The 17,543-nt window shown below is 49.5% G+C and overlaps 2 long non-coding RNA genes across 2 annotated transcripts; one reads left to right on the forward strand and one right to left on the reverse strand.

The window, feature by feature from the left end:
* The first annotated feature begins 2,614 nt into the window (after positions 1–2,614).
* LOC138243208 (uncharacterized) lies at positions 2,615–4,170 on the forward strand. The gene is made up of 3 exons (XR_011192039.1): positions 2,615–3,394; positions 3,715–3,773; positions 3,945–4,170. It is a non-coding gene; the product is annotated as an uncharacterized lncRNA (long non-coding RNA).
* Positions 4,171–14,260: 10,090 nt separating this feature from the next.
* Positions 14,261–15,527, reverse strand: LOC138243218 (uncharacterized). Its single transcript, XR_011192046.1, has 3 exons — positions 15,471–15,527; positions 14,977–15,140; positions 14,261–14,848 (listed from the first exon to the last, which is right to left on the reverse strand). It is a non-coding gene; the product is annotated as an uncharacterized lncRNA (long non-coding RNA).
* Between the last annotated feature and the right edge of the window lie 2,016 nt (positions 15,528–17,543).

A 17,543-nucleotide genomic window follows, 5' to 3' on the forward strand; every position in this document is an offset into this window, starting at 1 on the left:
CAGACCACAAGGAGACGCTGGAAACGAGGACACAAGACAGAGGTCAGGTCCACAGAGCTCACTCAATCACTACAGCAAGCAGAGACCTCTCGGCCATCAGGACTGTGGGGTTCAGTGTGGGGAGCTGTAGGGTATCGGGAGTTTAGGGGTCAGTGTGGGGAGCTGTAGGGTATTGGGAGTTTAGGGGTCAGTGTGGGGAGCTGTAGGGTAATGGGAGTTTAGGGGTCAGTGTATGGAGCTGTAGGGTATCGGGAGTTTAGGGTCAGAGTGTGGAGCTTTATTATTATTATTATAATACAGCGAGCGCTGCTGGGGGCGGAGAGGTCAGTCGGTGGAGGGCTGGACGCTGGACGCAGGCGGGCGGCAGGGGTGGACTTACGACGCCTCGCCGGGCCTGGGTCCTGCTGCGACTGCGCACGGCCGTGCGGCATCTCTGTTGGTGCATCGTCCTGCCGAGACAAGCAGAGTCACAGTGGGGAGGGGAGGGGGCGGAGCCACACAGCTGGGCGGCTTGTTCCCCACCCCCTCCCCCCTCTGTGTACAGTAGAGCCTCCTGTCCTGACTGGAGGACCTCACCCAGCTGTGTCTGGAGAGAAGCCGGGGTATCGGCTTCAACCACAGGGCCGGGCAGCTTGTTCCCCACCCCCACCACCCTCTGTGTACAGTAGAGCCTCCTGTCCTGACTGGAGGAGCTCACCCAGCTGTGTCTGGAGAGAAGCCAGGGTATCAGCTTTGTTCCACACCCCCACCACTCTCTGTGTAGAGGTGCACCTCCTCTCAATATCTTTTTACAGCACGATCACACCAATAAGAGTGGAGTAATGTTAAAAAAAACAACTTATTTCTCAACTTATTTTGTTATTTCTCGCCAGCGACGCTTTTGAGCGACTTACCGATTTCACGGGGATACTTCAGAGCGAATCTGAAGCTGAAACTGTGATTTGATCGAAGTCGAAGTAACCCGCGAATCTTTTTTTGAAGAAACACGTGTTTATTAAGCGCTATATAGTCCTTTCCTCCTCCTCTCTCTTCACTCCTCTGAGCTCACTGGGCTCCGGCACTCAAAAAAAAACGGGCTTCGGAGACGAGGAAAACCAGGCACGTCGACCTCTCTACAACACCACCCGGCCGTTTCAGACCGTGGGAAAAAAATAAATACAATTTCGCCCCTCACCGACCGCCGCGCAAAAAAACACAACTTCACGCTACAGAAACGGCCTGTGTGAGGGGGGCACGGGAAAAAAATAAAACCTGCGTGTTTTCGGCAGAGTAAGCTCAGCGGGGAAACTGCCTGAATCTCGGGGTTGCTTTTTGAACCCCGAAAACGACCTTTTTTCTCTCTCTCGTTTTCTTGGTGTCGGGGACGTTCACGAACTCCGTCGCGTCGGTGCGATTCCCAGCGGGACTTGAACATAACCCCCCCGTGGAGCCACAGCGCCCCCGTGTGGCCGAGAGGACCACCAGCCACAAGGCTGAGCTTTTACTGCCGTGTCCTGCTTTCACTCTGGCGATGAAGGAGGGATTCAAGGAGGAGAATTAATATTGTGATCCACCAGTCCATCACAGGACACACACACACCCTGGAAAGGACAGCAGACCATCACATGACAGGTCCATCACAACCCGGACTCACACACCCTGGACAGGACACCAGCCCATCACAGGACACACACAGACTCATACACCCTGGACAGGACAGCAGTCCATCACAGGACACACACACACTCACACACCCTGGACAGGACAATAGTCTATCACAGGATGTTCAGTGCCTCTCTCTAATAAAGTAGAAACGTGACATTAAACTCCGTTCAAAACGGGAGAAATCACCAGGACACGATACACCTTGCTCCTGACGATGGGAGAAGACCTGTACCTAAAGAGAGGATCAGAGCATTACCCACCTTCTTTTTCTTCTGTCTCACAGGAGGTGGTGATTGGACCTCCTCCAGCTGGAGTCCGAGGAGGGAGAGAGGGGGCAGGAGAGGGACAGCACAGGGAGAGAAAGAGAGAGACAGCTGAGTAAAGTGTCCCTAGAGCACAGAGACTCTGCTGAGATCACACTCGCAGGGAGTGAGCCTGGGTGTAGCCCACTAATACTGACCCACTGGACACCACAGGACAGAGAGGAGGAGGAGAGAGACACACTGCCTGGACACCACAGGACAGAGAGGAGGAGGAGAGAGACACACTGAGGACAGAGAGGAGGAGGAGAGAGACACTGACAGACAGGGCTGAAAGAGAGAGAGACACTGAGACCCAGGGACAGACAAGACGGCGAAACTCCACCACAGACAGGACAGGAGGCAGGGTGGGACCAGCACTGACCTCCTACCTCTCTCCTGCCGAAGGAGCTGTCTCCACCTCCTCTTCCTCCTGCAAGTCAAGAGACAGGCTGAGAGAGAGACGGGCTGGTGGGACATCGGCGAACAGAGCTGAAGGCAGAGAGCCGGGGAGACAGGCCCAGCTGGGACAACGCAGGACAGACAGAGAGACAGACAGAAAGGAAGGAGAGAGAGAGACAAAGATGAAGGCACAGAAAGACAGCAGGCAAAGAGAAAGATTGAGATTGAGGGACAAACAAACCGAGAGAGAGAGGAAGGAGAGAGAGAGACAGAGATCGAGGGACAGACAGACTGACAGACAGGGCTGAAAGAGAGAGACAGAGAGGCAGGGACTGACAGACAGCAGGACGAGAGAGAGACAGAGATCGAGGGACAATAATTTGGTTTCGAAATTTATTCTGAAAATATACAATCATTCACTCCTGAAAAATATCGAGTTCAAATTATACATTATGTACAATATTATAATCAACATATGGCTAATCATCAAAAATAAAAATAAAAAACTGTACTGGGGGACACAGCTGGCTGTGCTGTTCTGGACAGAACACACTGAGGTCCAGTTTCCACCTCCTGCAGGATCAAACAGCACCCCCACTGGCTCTCCAGTGAACAGAGGGACAGACAGAGAGGCTTCAGGCTGCAGGGTGACAGTGTCTCTGTGAGCTGAAAGACAATCAGGACAGAGGATGATAGAAGAACACACTCTGTCAAGAATATAGAGCCCTCTAGTGACCCTACTGTAGACCTGCTCACCGCCCACAGTGACGATCACAGTGCTGATACTGCTTCCCTTAAGGTCCCTCACTGTGTAGTTGCCCTGATCAGCTGGAGTGAGGGAGCGGAGTGTCAGAGAGCTGTTCTGCACTGACACTCACTGTTCGTACCTGGGGCCAGGGAGCCCTGCGCTGCTCAGTAAGACTATACGAGACTGGACAGATCCTGCAGGATCAAACAGCACCTCCACTGGACCAGCAGTGTGGAGGGGGAGAGACAGAGAGGCACCAGGCTGCAGGCTGTGGACTTCTGAGTGAGCTGAAAAGGGACAGGTAGAAACATGTTGAATATTTAGTTTTACAACAATACCTTGAGTTTGTACTGCGATCAGCTTCATTTTGTATTTCAGCTGTGAAAATGCAATTTCAAAAATGCACGCCCCAGTCATGTTAGGTTCAAGTTACAGTTGCATCACAACTCAATACATTTGCAATTCACTTCAAATGTTGTTTTTGTTTGATCCAGTCTGTCCTCACCTAAAGGAGATATGGACTCAGTCTTTGGAATTTGTATATATATTTCAGTGATCCCTCAGCCATTCCTTCTGTATTGTAATTCAATTTCTCTTTTAAAATTCCTTCCCCACTTCTAGGACCTGCAGTTGCTGAACTCCACAATGGCTTCTATTGGAAAGTCTGTGACTGAGACCAAGTAAGTGTTCACTTTTTTATGAAACCATTATTTATTTTGGAGCAATGAGCAATTCTTATATAAATACAATAAAATCATTATGCTCAAACTATGAGAGAGAAAATTAAGGATAATTTAAGAAATCAGTCTTAGCTTGTTTCTATACACAGATGGTATTATTTATTTTCAAAGGAAACCCACGAGGATTCCCCTGGTGTGCAAGATGTGCCTGAATACTTTTGATCGGCTTCCTGCTCACTTGAAGAGGGCGTGTATGAAGCACGCCACGGCAGAAGAGATCAGGATGGCCTCTCAACAGGCGAGGAAGGACATGATAAATCACCTGAAGAACATCGTGGATTACAACAGAATAGAGATCGTGTCTGGCGAGGCAAACAGGGCAGTGGTTGTAAGACTGCTGGAGTCTTTGGCATTAGGGACTAAATATACTAAACGTATGATGCTAAAATGTTATTTTCACATATATTAATGTAATAAATGATTGCTTATGCTTTATGCACTGCTTCACTGCTTCACTGCTCTATGCTGTCTGGAAATAAATCCTCAGACTGCTTACTGCCCTGGGCATGTACCAATAAATCCGAATGCACATCTGAATCCCAAACAGAATCTCTAGTAAAATATGATCATTTGTGAAACAGGCAAATGACTGTCTCAGGGTCCCATTCCTCATTCTCAAGACACATGTATGTAGTACGTACACCATGCATTGAGCAATAGGGACTGAAGACACCACAGGTAAGGTTAGAAGTCATTCTGAGGTGCCACATGTGAGGGATACAGCTAGGCATCTGAAATGCAGGGTTTGAGAGCCCTTTCAGGAGCACTGCATCCTTTGAGACAGACCCGTGCGTGTTAAACAAATGATCATTTCTTTCAGCATTAGGGACTAAATATACTAAACGTATGATGCTAAAATGTTATTTTCACATATATTAATGTAATAAATCATTGCTTAAGCTTTAAAAACAAATCTAATTAAAATAAAAGCTTAAGTTTTGTATTTATCTTGTACCATAGAACATGATTTTCTTTGTATTTCATGCCCACAAAGTGTCCAAATGTTCTATGATCATTTCTTTCAGCATTAGGGACTAAATATACTAAACATATGATGCTAAAATCCTGATAAAAGGATGTGCTCCATCTCGTCAGTAGATTGGATTCCAAAACTGATTTGGGTCAATATACATTACCTTTGAAGATAAGGTACAGTCTACTGTAGGGAACCATCAACGTAGAAAGCATTGGCCTTCCCTGGGGGGCAGGTAGGTGCAAAAGATAAACCTTTATCCTATCTTTATCCTAAGATAAGTGGCCAAGCTCATCATGTTGCCATAGTAGACAAAGTTCTATAAAATGTTAAATAACTTTTAAAAAAAGCATTTTGGTCTTTCAGTACTGTACAAGGTGAATTAAACCTTGTCCCTGGTAATGCAAAGTAATTAGAAGCATCCCAGAAACTTTATCTCTAGAAACATTAGCTGTTTTATATCATGTAATTTAGTGTGATGTTGTCAGAATTCAAGGACATTATCACACACAGAAATTGGTTCAGTTAAATCTAAAAAACACAGCTAAACATGGGTTTAAATGTAAAATAGAAGTCTTACCTCTTTTCAAAAGATTTAATTCAAGAAGTGAACCTCAGATCCTTCTTTGAAAAAAGTAAGTTCACATGAAAATGATTGTTAAAAACTGGGCTTTTAATAAATGACAAATTTAATCTAATACTGCTCTGATCATGGTAGCAGGAAGGTGTGAAAATTACTCTGTACCTAGGAGTATTTTGATCCCGAGTTCTGAATCCCAAACAGAATCTCTAGTAAAATAGGAGGCACTGGACTATAAATACCCATCCATGTTATAACACACTCACCAAGGGTTTTTTAGTTTAACTCTGAGCTTTGGGAGATTTAATACCTATGGTACCCATATTCATCCTTTATTTAAGGGAAGTAAACATCCTAGACACACAGGAAACCCTCTTGCCCCAAGGGAAGACCGATACTTTGGATGGTAATGATTGAACCTGGCTTACAACAGACATCTTTTGAAATGGTAATTCTTTCAGGTGGCTTGGCAAACTTCCTGCCCCAGCTAAGACAGGTACTTTGGATGTTAATGCTTGAGACTAGACATCTTTGGAAATGGTCATTCTTTGCGAGGGCTTGGGAAACTCTATTTCTTTGAATGCACCTGCACTGTTGAATATACTTTAAACCCATGCTTAGCCATGTTTTTAAAATTAAATTATAACGATTTCTGTGTTTGATAATGGTAGCAAAGGCTTCCTCCACCCACTGCTTTGCCAAAGGGGAGTGCTGTTTTCTGGGAGAGGTGGAGTCTTTGCTCGGTGTCACTTTCTGCTGAGTGCAATATACCTTTCACTTTTCACCTGCAATCGAGACAGGAGGTACAGTAACTCTGAGACTTGACTAAGGTCCTGGATATTGAATCACCACTACGATCAAGAGGTAAGACTTTACATTTTTTACTTTTAAATGCATTTGCTGATAACCTTTTAAAACTAAAATGCAGTCAGGCAGATGCATCTTTATTCTTAAGCGTCTCTCAGTGCATTGATATTGTTTTTACTAATCTAATATCAAGAATCTCATCATGTGCATGCTGAGGTGTGGAATATATCTTTGTGTTAAATGGTATTGTTTTGTATATTGTATAACTGAAATACAGCCTCTTTCTGGTTACAAGTATTGGCTTAGAAGACTTCTCCTTGCATTGTATAATCAGGGCCAGTTCAATGGGAGCTCTGCTAAGTGGTGGGTTGGGCAATCATTACTGGATACGAGTGTCAAGTGTCGACACGAGTGTGAGCAGCGTCGATTCGAGTGTGAACGGTGTCAACACGAGTCCTGTTGTTCAGTACAGTGTCAATACGAGTGTGAACAGTGTCGACACGAGTGTGAACAGTGAGTCCCGTTGATCAAAAAAGTATCAATAAGTGTGAACGGTGAGTCCTGTTGTTCAGTATAGTGTCAATACGAGTGTGAACAATGAGTCCTGTTGTTCAGTACAGTGTCAATACGAGTGTGATAAGTGTCGACATGAGTGTGAACACTGAGTCCTGTTGATCAAAAAAGTATTAATAGAAGTGTGAACGGTGAGTCCTGTTGTTCAGTATAGTGTCAATACGAGTGTGAACAGCGAGTCCTGTTGTTCAGTACAGTGTCAATATGAGTGTGAACAGTGAGTCCTGTTGTTCAGTACAGTGTCAATACGAGTGTGAACAGTGAGTCTGGTTCTGTACAGTGTCAATACGAGTGTGAACAGTGAGTCCGGTTCTGTACAGTGTTAACTCATTGAATTCCCTCTTGCTCTGCACAGTGTTAACGGGTGAGAACATGTGTTTTATTCTTTGCAGAATTAACACAGACAGATACTGCTGTTGAATACTCCATAGTCAACAAACCCCGAGCCGCACAAAGTGAGGATCTTTTACTTCTATCTATTAAACTAGCAGAAATAAAACATCATGATAACTTCTTGCTGCTCTGTCCAGTTTTAACACAAGTGTGAACATTTGTAATAATAGTGAGTCCTGCTGTTGTGTCCAGCGTGAATACAAGCGTGAACAGTGAGTCCTGTCGTCTGAACAGTTTCAATACGCGTGTGAACAGTGAGCCCTGTTGTTCAGTATGGTGTTAATGTAAGTCTTATCCTGTATAGTATAAGTTAACATAAGTATTGACCCGTATCCTGTTCTCTACAGACATCACACTACCCAACAGTGATGTGGAGTACGCCACCGTCAACAAACCGAGAGCAGCACAAAGTGAGGACTTTTTTAACTCTTTACCACAGTATAAAACCCACAGGAGTAATGAGAAGGACACTAAAAACAACAACACTGATAGTGAACAAGAGATTTTGAACAATACACATTCTAGTCAGATTTAAATACCCACAGACCTGACCGTTGGAAGTTGTAAAAAAATGCAAATTATTTTTTTTCTGCGTGCAGGTTTTCTAAGAATTGAAGAAAGGTTAAAAACGAGAGAACGCCATTCGGTTTTTCAAGCCTGTCTGGTAGTTAGTGATTAATTGGACCCATGATTTAATCCACCTGTATCTGGAGAGAAGCCAGGGTATCGGCATCAACAACTAGGCTGGGCAGCTTGTTCCCCACCCGCCTCTGTGTAAAGACGCGTCACCCATTCTTGGTTCTATTTTCACCTTTCACTATACGTGAAGAATTCCAAAAGGTGCACAAATGCTCTGGATCTATTCTGTGGTTCGGCGATGTCTCTGGAGCCTTTTGTCACAGTGTGCGACTTCCCTGTGTGTCTCCCCGAACACAGGGTCTGACTGAAGGGGCACTGACCTGCAGGAATGGGAGGAGACCGAGCTGGGACGGTTCTGCCACGTCAGCGAAACTCTGGACCCCGACTTCATCTGCCAAAGAAACAGCAGCGTCAATTAACTCAGCCAGCGAGTTCAACTGTCGCCTCCCTTCTCTCCATCTCTGTGTGTCCCATCTCTTCATAACCCGTCTCCTATCAATCCTACTGTGTTTCATTTACTCTTCCTCACTCTGTCTCCTGTCCGGATGTCTGCACTTAAAATAGTCTGCACTGAGGTATTTCCTGTGATCTCCTCTCTCTCGCTGTGTCTCCTGTCCTGTGGGTTTGTTACTGAGGGATTCTCTGTGATCTCCTCTCTCTCGCTGTGTCACCTGTCCTGTGGGTTTGTTACTGAGGGATTCTCTGTGATCTCCTCTCTCTCGCTGTGTCTCCTGTCCTGTAGGTTTGTTACTGAGGGATTCTCTGTGATCTCCTCTCTCTCTCACTGTGTCTCCTGTCCTGTGTGTTAGTATGTTTGTTACTGAGGTATTTCCTGTGATCTCCTCTCTCTCACTGTGTCTCCTGTTCTTCAGTGTTTTAATTCTCTTAAATAATTTAGCTCATTCCTCTCTCACTCACTGCGACTCCTATCCATTCTGTGTTCAGTTCCTCTGACTTGCCTCTTGCATCAGCGCTAGCAATATCATGCATCTATTTAATTTAAAATTATTGATCTGTCACCTTGATAGTTCGATCTCGGCTACAGTTAGCATAGATGGCACAATTAAAAGGATGATGAGCTCAACATCTGTGCGCGTCTAATTAACTGAACCGTACAGAACATTGTGCCTCAGCTAGTCTCTCGCTGGCGGGGTCGCCCATCGGCGAGACCACGTCTCCAGGAAATTCTGCGGACTGGACACCGCGGGAGGGTGGGGCTGTGTTTCCGCACGAACGCCGGAAATCACTCAGGATCTCCAGAGAGACTCCTGTAGCCTTACAGCATCACAGTCACAGGCCTCAGCATTGCAACTGTATAATATCAAACGCCCAGACACCCCAAGGTGAGGCCGACCAGTCTGAAGTATTACCTGTAAACACCAGGCACACTGGAACCTGACTTCATCGTCCACTTAGCGCAGAGGTGGGGCGGACAGTCAGTTTTCTGGGGAGAAAAAAAACAACATCAGGAATTTAGAATACTGAAAGGATCATGGAGTGATGATCTGGCTGATCCCGCTTGGCTGAGGGCTCCTGGCCAGAGGACGAGGAGGCTGGGACCCCCCCTGCACAGCGAGGAGGAGTGACCAGGGGGGGCAGCTACACAGGTGGAGACGGGGTGGGAGAGGGACGCGAGGGAGAGAGGGGGATCACGTGCAGTATTGACAGTGTTTCAGGAGAGGAGTCAGGAGTTATTGCTAAAATATCGACAGCCGAGTCTGACCGAACTAGGGTGTGGCCATCCCTCTCGAACTTTCATCACAAACTCCTGTCTTCCTGCGGTGTCTCTGAGGAAGCTACCATTTTTCATTGGCTAATAAGAGGTGGAAGAGGTGTTAGTGGGACAGCAGGGGGGCGCTCACCCTGCGGTCTGATACCCCAGTATAGTGACGGGGGACACTATACTGTAAACAGGAGCCGTCCTTCGGATGAGACGTAAAACCGAGGTCCTGACTCTCTGTGGTCATTAAAAATCCCAGGGCGTCTCTCGAAAAGAGTGGGGGTGTAACCCAGTCGTCCTGGCCAAATTTCCCATTGGCCCTTACCAATCATGGCCTCCTAATAACCCCCCTCTCTGAACTGGCTTCATCTCTCTGCTCTCCACCCCACTGAGAGCTGGTGTGTGGGGAGCGTTCTGGCGCACTATGGCTGCCGTCGCATCATCCAGGTGGGGGCTGTACATTGGTGGCGGTACAGGGATACCCCATTCCCTGTGCAGCGCATTGAGTGGGGTGTCCAGAAAAGCGCTATATAAGTGTTAGCAATTATATAGCTCAGCCCCTCAGTAGTTGAGATCTCTGTTATACCCATCTAGAAACATGCAATCAGCATGTTATTGCTGAAGCAATAGTCACAACATTATTCCACACCTGGGTGAGAGGCGGGTTATGATGACAGTCATTCTTTCTACACCTTATACTGAGCTCAGAAATGGACCGGGCGGATATCTCACGAGCAGATCCCTCCGCGTATAAGAAAGGCAACTTGTCTCTGCAAAAATACCACGGATTTACATCCAAAATATGATAAAAAGGCAAAATCCCCACACTTGGAATGCAAACGTACCCTACAAAGGAAACACGGTTTTAAAACCAACTTGATTTTCCCCTGGAGAAACCTTTTTATGGACACACATCGCATCTATTACACATGTATAACTAAATATAAAGATAAAACTTAATATAAGAAGTCATGACACATCACACATGACAAAGTCTGGTCCAGAATAAACAGTTTACACTGACCCACCTTTATTTACCCTGGTCACTCACTTCTATTAACTGTTTAATTGGGTAACAAATGAATATTTGTTTCAATTTGGGATCTACATCTGGGAGCCCTGAAATGTTGGCCAGAGGGGAGAAGCTGATATTCAGACGTGAGAATATATTATGATGTGGTTTTTCACCTGTCTAATCAAAGCTTGTTCAAAAATGATCTGATTATAGGACACACGAGTTTATAATCATACTCATTCCACTTTTTAACCCCGTATATATGCACAATATGAAACGTATATGCACTAAATCTCACGTGTGACTCCCATAATATACATTTCATTACGAAAATTAGGAACACTTATTACAATTATCAACCCCCCATGACGAGGCAATATTTCATACCTTTGTTTCTTTGTGGGTTCAAAGTTCTGTCCTGTCGTTTCACACGTAATGTTTTGGTAGTTATCTCAATTTTCCTTTGCAATTATCTCCAAGATCATCATCAACTTTTTGTAAAACGCTATGCACAACTGATATTTAAAGAAAGTCCTGTACCAAAACGTCTTCGTAGGGAAAGACAACTTTTTTTTTCCTTACGCCAGTCGCTACACGGTTACTCTTAAAATCCATTCATCGCCTTTAAAAAAAAGTTTCGTTTTTTATTGTGGTTCACTGACATTTCTGTCACAATTCTGAGGGACCCCAAATAAAATTCACTTGCCGGTATAAAGAAGCCGGCGAGGTTAAGACAGGTATCGAGCCACCTGCGTATCTAACGGACGTTTAAAATAAAAAAATGGCGTGTAATGTTGCGAAGGGCTACTGTTTTTTTATAGTTTGTCGATTGTAAGGGACGTGGGCCGCAACAGAAATACTGGTCGGGGTGGGAAAAGGTTTATTGATGGTTTATTGTACCGCAACGGTCACAATTGACTCACCAGCAAAGATGGCGCCGAGGCCACATCGACTCCCTCCCGCCCTGCCTCGCACCGAAGCTCGAGCTGCGGAGCGCGACGCCGAACCGCCGGTCCGCGGGCGCGGGCGCCGGACATAGACGTCATAACCCCTTCCGAGGCGCAGGAATTATAGATCACTGTAATTTCTTCAAGACCCGGGTTAGGGACAGTGTGCCCTCCGTGAGAGTCTTCTGAGGAAGCCAGTGTCTCATGGGTGTCCAGGCTGGGTACCATCTGTCCATCACAGGACACACAGACACACGCACTCACACATCCTGGACAGGACACCAGTCCATCACAGGACACACACACACTCACACACCCTGGACAGGACACCAGTCACTCACAGGACACACACACACTCACACACCCTGGACAGGACACCAGTCCCTCACAGGACACATACACACAACCTGGATAGGACACCAGTCCCTCACAGGACACACAGACACACACACTCACACACCCTGGACAGGACAGCAGTCCATCACAGGACACACACACACACTCACACACCCTGGACAGGACACCAGTCCATCACAGGACACACACACACCAGGTCCAGTTTTCCCAGAAGCCAATTCGCCCAAAAGCCTGTCTTTGGACCCAGAGAACACAGGGAGACCATGCAGACTCCACACAGACAGTCCCCCCCCGGGTCCAGACCCGAGCCCGGAGCCCCCCCGCGCTGAACCCCTCCGTACAGACGGCCGCACACAGCTCCGTTGTTCCCGATTCCCGAGGTGATCTGTTAAAAGAAGCCGGTGTGTTGTCTCCAGGTGAGGCCCGCGGCCCGACGCCGGTGGTGGCGGTGGTGGCGGCGGCAGAGAACGCGGCGCAGGTGCCGACGACGAGCGGGGCGCCCCCCACCCGTGAGCCCCTCGACGTCGGGGCCGCGGCCCGCCCCAGCGACAGCGCCCCCCGATCAGGCAGGCGGCCGGTCTCCCGCAGGGAGAAGACGATGAAGCAGCTGGGGAAAATGTCTTCCGTCCGAGGTAGGAGCAGCAGGGCTGGGCGTTTTGTTGGAGCGAAGTCCCCCTCCAGATAACCCATGAACCCCGTCCCTACTGTCACTCCAGTCAGGACAGGAGGCTCTTCTGTACACAGAAGGGGGTGGGGGTGGGGAACAAGCTGCCCAGACCTGTGGTTGAAGCCGATACCCCGGCTTCTCTCCAGACACAGCTGGGTGAGCTCCTCCAGTCAGGACAGGGGGCTCTACTGTACACAGAGGGTGGCGGGGCTGTGGAACAACTCCTTTGTTAGGGGCCTTGGGGCATTCTTGTTGTGAAAGGCGCTATATAAAAAAACTGAATCTTACAGGTTTGGGTTTTTCAGAGATCTTGTCAGAGATCTTGTCTGACGTGCCCGTTTCAAAAACGTAACGACACTCCTCACGTCCGAGCGCCGCCGGTCTGTGACGTAACGTATCCTTACACAACCATGACGGTTTCATCATGGACAGCACGAAAGCCCGAAAAGTGGTTGACGTTTTAATTTGGCAACGCCACGATGGATCCCAGTTTTTTTTTATTTTGGAGGCCAAAGAGGACAAAAAAGGAAACGTCCGGAGTCTTGTAGCGTGAAAAGGGTTTAAATTTCGACTTAAGGAGTTGGCCATCGTTATATTTCGCGAGGTATAATACGGGGGGAAAAAGAACATTTATATTTATCAAGCTACTAGTAATACTGGGTGGATGTCACGTTCCCCAAAGTTCAGTGCCTCTCTCTAATAAAGTAGAAACGCGACATTAAACTCCGTTCGAAACGGGAGAAATCACAAGGACACGATACAACTGACGTCCGGAAAAAAAAGAAAAAAAGAACTCCTATTCCCATTTGTAATGACCCTGTCGTGTTTTTCCCGGTGTACGCATCTCTTTCGGAGACCGTTTCTCTCTGGTGTTGTTTTGCTGTTGGAATAAATGCCGAGGTGACCCTTCTGTGTGGAGTCTGCGTGTTCTCTCCAGCGGGTCGTTTCCTCCACCGCAGGGGGTGGTCGAATCGGGGTCTCCCAATCGTCACAGAAGTGTGTGTCGTTTTGGGTGGTGGGGGGTGCATCGGGGATACTGCGCCCTGAGGGTGTGGCCTCTCACCTTACTAAGGACGATGGAAGAAGACCTGTACCTTCACGAGTCCGGGTTGTGAAAACTTCTTCTGGCAGTTCAAAACGTTTCGAAGAGACTACAGCGCTACCCTGTTTCCATTTCTATCGCGTATTATTATACAGTCATAAGTATCTGTACTGATCACAGAGTCCCCCTCTCACTGCCAGGACTGAAGCCCAGTGCAGCACGAATAATAATAATAATAATTAATAAGTCTGGACCCTCCACTCATGGCTCTTCCCAGGTCAGGGGGATCCCCTCCAGCCCCCCCAGTGTGCAGCCCCCACCTGGATGATGCTCCAGTCCGCTCAGCACACAGCAGCTCTCAGTGGGGAGGAGAGCAGAGGGATGGAGCCAGTTCAGAGACGGGGGTGATTAAGAGGCCATGATGGGTAAAGACCATGGGGGGAATCAGGCCAGGACACTGGGGTAACACCCCTACTCTTCTCCAGAGACACCCCGGGATTGTTAATGAGCACAGAGAGTCAGGACCTCGGTTTGACGTCTCATCCGAAGGACAGCGCCTGTTTACAGTCCAGTGTCCCCCGTCACTATACTGGGGCATCAGGACCCACACAGACCGCAGGGTGAGAGCGCCCCCTGCTGGCCCCACTCACACCTCTCCCAGCAGCAACCTTGGGGGGGGGGAGGGAAAAAAACAAAAGCTAAACAGATTTTTTTTAAAAAAATTTATTGATGCTTAACAAAAGGTCATCAGTCCAGTCTGGGGCCCCTCAGCTTCAGTCCAGTGCAGTCTGGGGTCCCTCAGCTTCAGTCCAGACTGGGGTCCCTCAGCATCGGTCCAGCACAGTCTGGGGTCCCTCAGCTTCGGTCCAGACTGGGGTCCCTCAGCATCGGTCCAGCACAGTCTGGGGTCCCTCAGCTTCGGTCCAGCACAGACTGGGGTCCCTCAGCTTCGGTCCAGTCTGGGGTCCCTCAGCTTCGGTCCAGCACAGACTGGGGTCCCTCAGCTTCAGTCCAGACTGGGGTCCCTCAGCATCGGTCCAGCACAGTCTGGGGTCCCTCAGCTTCGGTCCAGCACAGACTGGGGTCCCTCAGCTTCGGTCCAGTCTGGGGTCCCTCAGCTTCGGTCCAGCACAGTCTGGTGTCCCTCAGCTCCAGTCCAGTCTAGTGCCTCTCAGCTCCGGTCCAGTCCAGTCTGGTGTCCCTAGGCTCCAGTCCAGTCGTCTGGTGTCCCTCAGCTCCAGTCCAGTCCAGTCCAGTCCAGTCCAGTCCAGATCTTAGCAGGCACAGAACCAGGAAAGTAACCTGGAAAGTATATTGTTATTGCAGGTGTGAGGGACATAGACACAGACGTCACCATGACATCAAACAGCAAGAGGAGACTCCTCCTTGAATCACAGACATGACCGGGCGGCACCCCCCTGTCTGCTCACCTGCCCCTCCTCTTCCTCTTCTTGTCCTTCCCGGCAGCCTGCTCCTCTTCTCCCTCGCTCTTCCTCTCCTGAGCAACGGTCTCCGCCACCTCCATCGGCTCGTCCTGATCTTCTGTCTCCACCGACACGCAGCTCAGGGACATCAAAAAGACGCATCGGCGCTTCTGAAGCAGAGACAGGAGAGTCACGTTAAGAGTCGGACTGGACACTCCAGGACATGAACACTGCACTGAGAGAGAGAGGGGTTCATACAGACACACTGACTGGACACTCCAGGACATGAACACTGCACTGAGAGAGAGAGGGGTTCATACACACACACTGACTGGACACTCCAGTACATGAACACTGCACTGAGAGAGAGAGGGGTTCATACAGACACACTGACTGGACACTCCAGGACATGAACACTACACTAAGAGAGAGAGGGGTTCATACAGACACACTGACTGGACACTAGACAGGAGTAAAGAGAGGATCAGAGCATTACCCACCTTCTTTTTCTGCTGTCTCAGAGGAGGTGGTGATTGGACCTCCTCCAGCTGGAGTCCAAAGAGGGAGAGAGGGGGCAGGAGAGGGACAGCACAGGGAGAGAAAGAGAGAGACAGGTGAGTCAAGTGTCCCAAGAGCACAGAGACTCTGCTGAGACCACACTCGCAGTGAGTGAGCCTGGGTGTAGCCCACTAATACTGACCCACTGGACACCACAGGACAGAGAGGAGGAGAGAGACACACCGAGGACAGAGAGGAGGAGGAGAGAGACACTGACAGACAGGGCTGAAAGAGAGAGAGACAGAGAGGCAGGGACAGGCAGACAGCAGGCCGAGAGAGACACTGACAGACAGGGCTGAAAGAGAGAGAGACACTGAGACCCAGGGACAGACAAGACGGCGAAACTCCACCACAGACAGGACAGGGGGCAGGGTGGGACCAGCACTGACCTCCTTCCTCTCTCCTGCCGGAAGAGCTGTCTCCACCTCCTCTTCCTCCTGCAAGTCAAGAGACAGGCTGAGAGAGAGACGGGCTGGCGGGACATCGGCGAACAGAGCTGAAGTCAGAGAGCAGAGGAGACAGGCCCAGCTGGGACAACGCAGGACAGACAGAGAGGACAGACAGGGAGACACACGAAGAGACACAGGGAGAGAGACCCAGCTGGGACAACGCAGGACAGACAGAGAGCAGGGAGACACACGGAGAGAGAGAGGAGGGAGGGAGACCCAGCTGGGACAACGCAGGACAGACAGAGAGCAGGGAGACACACGGAGAGACACAGGGAGACAGACCCAGCTGGGACAACACAGGACAAACAGAGAGCAGGGAGACATGGAAAGAGACAGGGAGAGAGGGACAGACACAGAGAAAAAGAGAGACTCAGACAGAAGGACAGAAAGACAGAAAGAGAGAAGTACAGATGGACAAAAAGACAGAGAAAAGGACAGAAAGACAGAGAAAAGGACAGAAAGACAGATGGACAGAAGGACAGATGGACAGAGAAAAGGATAGATAGAGTGATGGATAGAAAGACAGAAAAGGACAGAAAGACAGATGGACACAGAAAAGGACAGAAAGACAGAAGGACAGGATAGAGAAAAGGACAGATGGACAGAGGGACAGATGGACTGAAGGATAGATGGACAGACGGACAGACGGACAGACTCTGCCCCACTTGCCTCGTCAGACATCTCCGCCTCTCTCCTTGCCCTCCGCACCGGGGAGCCCCAGGCGGGGCCTGGCGGGGCCGGGCGGGCGATGGGGGGCAGGACGGGCGGGGGCAGGGGCAGGGGCACCGCCCCGGGCAGCAGGGGGGGCTCGAGGGGCATGGCGGGGATGAAGGGGGGGCGGCGGGGCGGGGTGGGCAGGGGCCTGAGGGGGCCGGAGGGGGGGGGCGGGGGCGGGGAGCGGAGGGGGCTCTCGGGCGAGGAGGGGGGGGACACCGAGCGGAACGAGTCGGGCGAGCCCGAGCGGGACGAGCCAGGCGACCCCGGGAGCTCCAGCTGCAGCTCGGCCGCCCTCTCCAGCTTCTGGACGAGCTCGGGGAAGCACGAAGACACCACAGGATTCTGTCCAGCGGGGAGAGGGGGAGACACAACGCAGGGGGGATGAGGAGCAGAGACTACGCCTGGACAGGTGAGTGTGTACAGTGTGTCCAGTGAGAGTGTGGACAGGTGAGTGTGTACAGTGTGTCCAGTGAGTGTGGACAGGTGAGTTTGTCCAGTGTGTCCAGTAAGAGTCTGGACAGGTGAGTGTGTCCAGTGTATCCAGGAAGAGTCTGGACAGGCGAGTGTGTCCAGTGTGTCCAGTAAGAGTGTGGACAGGTGTGTCCAACAGTAAGAAGCTGTCTTACCCTGTAACCCAGCTCAGGGGTGTTAGGGGGTGCTCTGTCTCCTCCCCAGATCTCACCTTCAGGTCGTGTGAAATGCCGGACTACTAGGAGACGCTGGAAACGAGGACACAAGACAGAGGTCAGGTCCACAGAGCTCACTCAATCACTACAGCAAGCAGAGACCTCTCGGCCATCAGGACTGTGGGGGTCAGTGTGCGGAGCTGTAGGGTTTCGGGAGTTTAGG

Source organism: Lepisosteus oculatus, chromosome 14, assembly GCF_040954835.1.
Source record: "Lepisosteus oculatus isolate fLepOcu1 chromosome 14, fLepOcu1.hap2, whole genome shotgun sequence".
NCBI classification, from domain to species: Eukaryota; Metazoa; Chordata; class Actinopteri; order Semionotiformes; family Lepisosteidae; genus Lepisosteus; species Lepisosteus oculatus.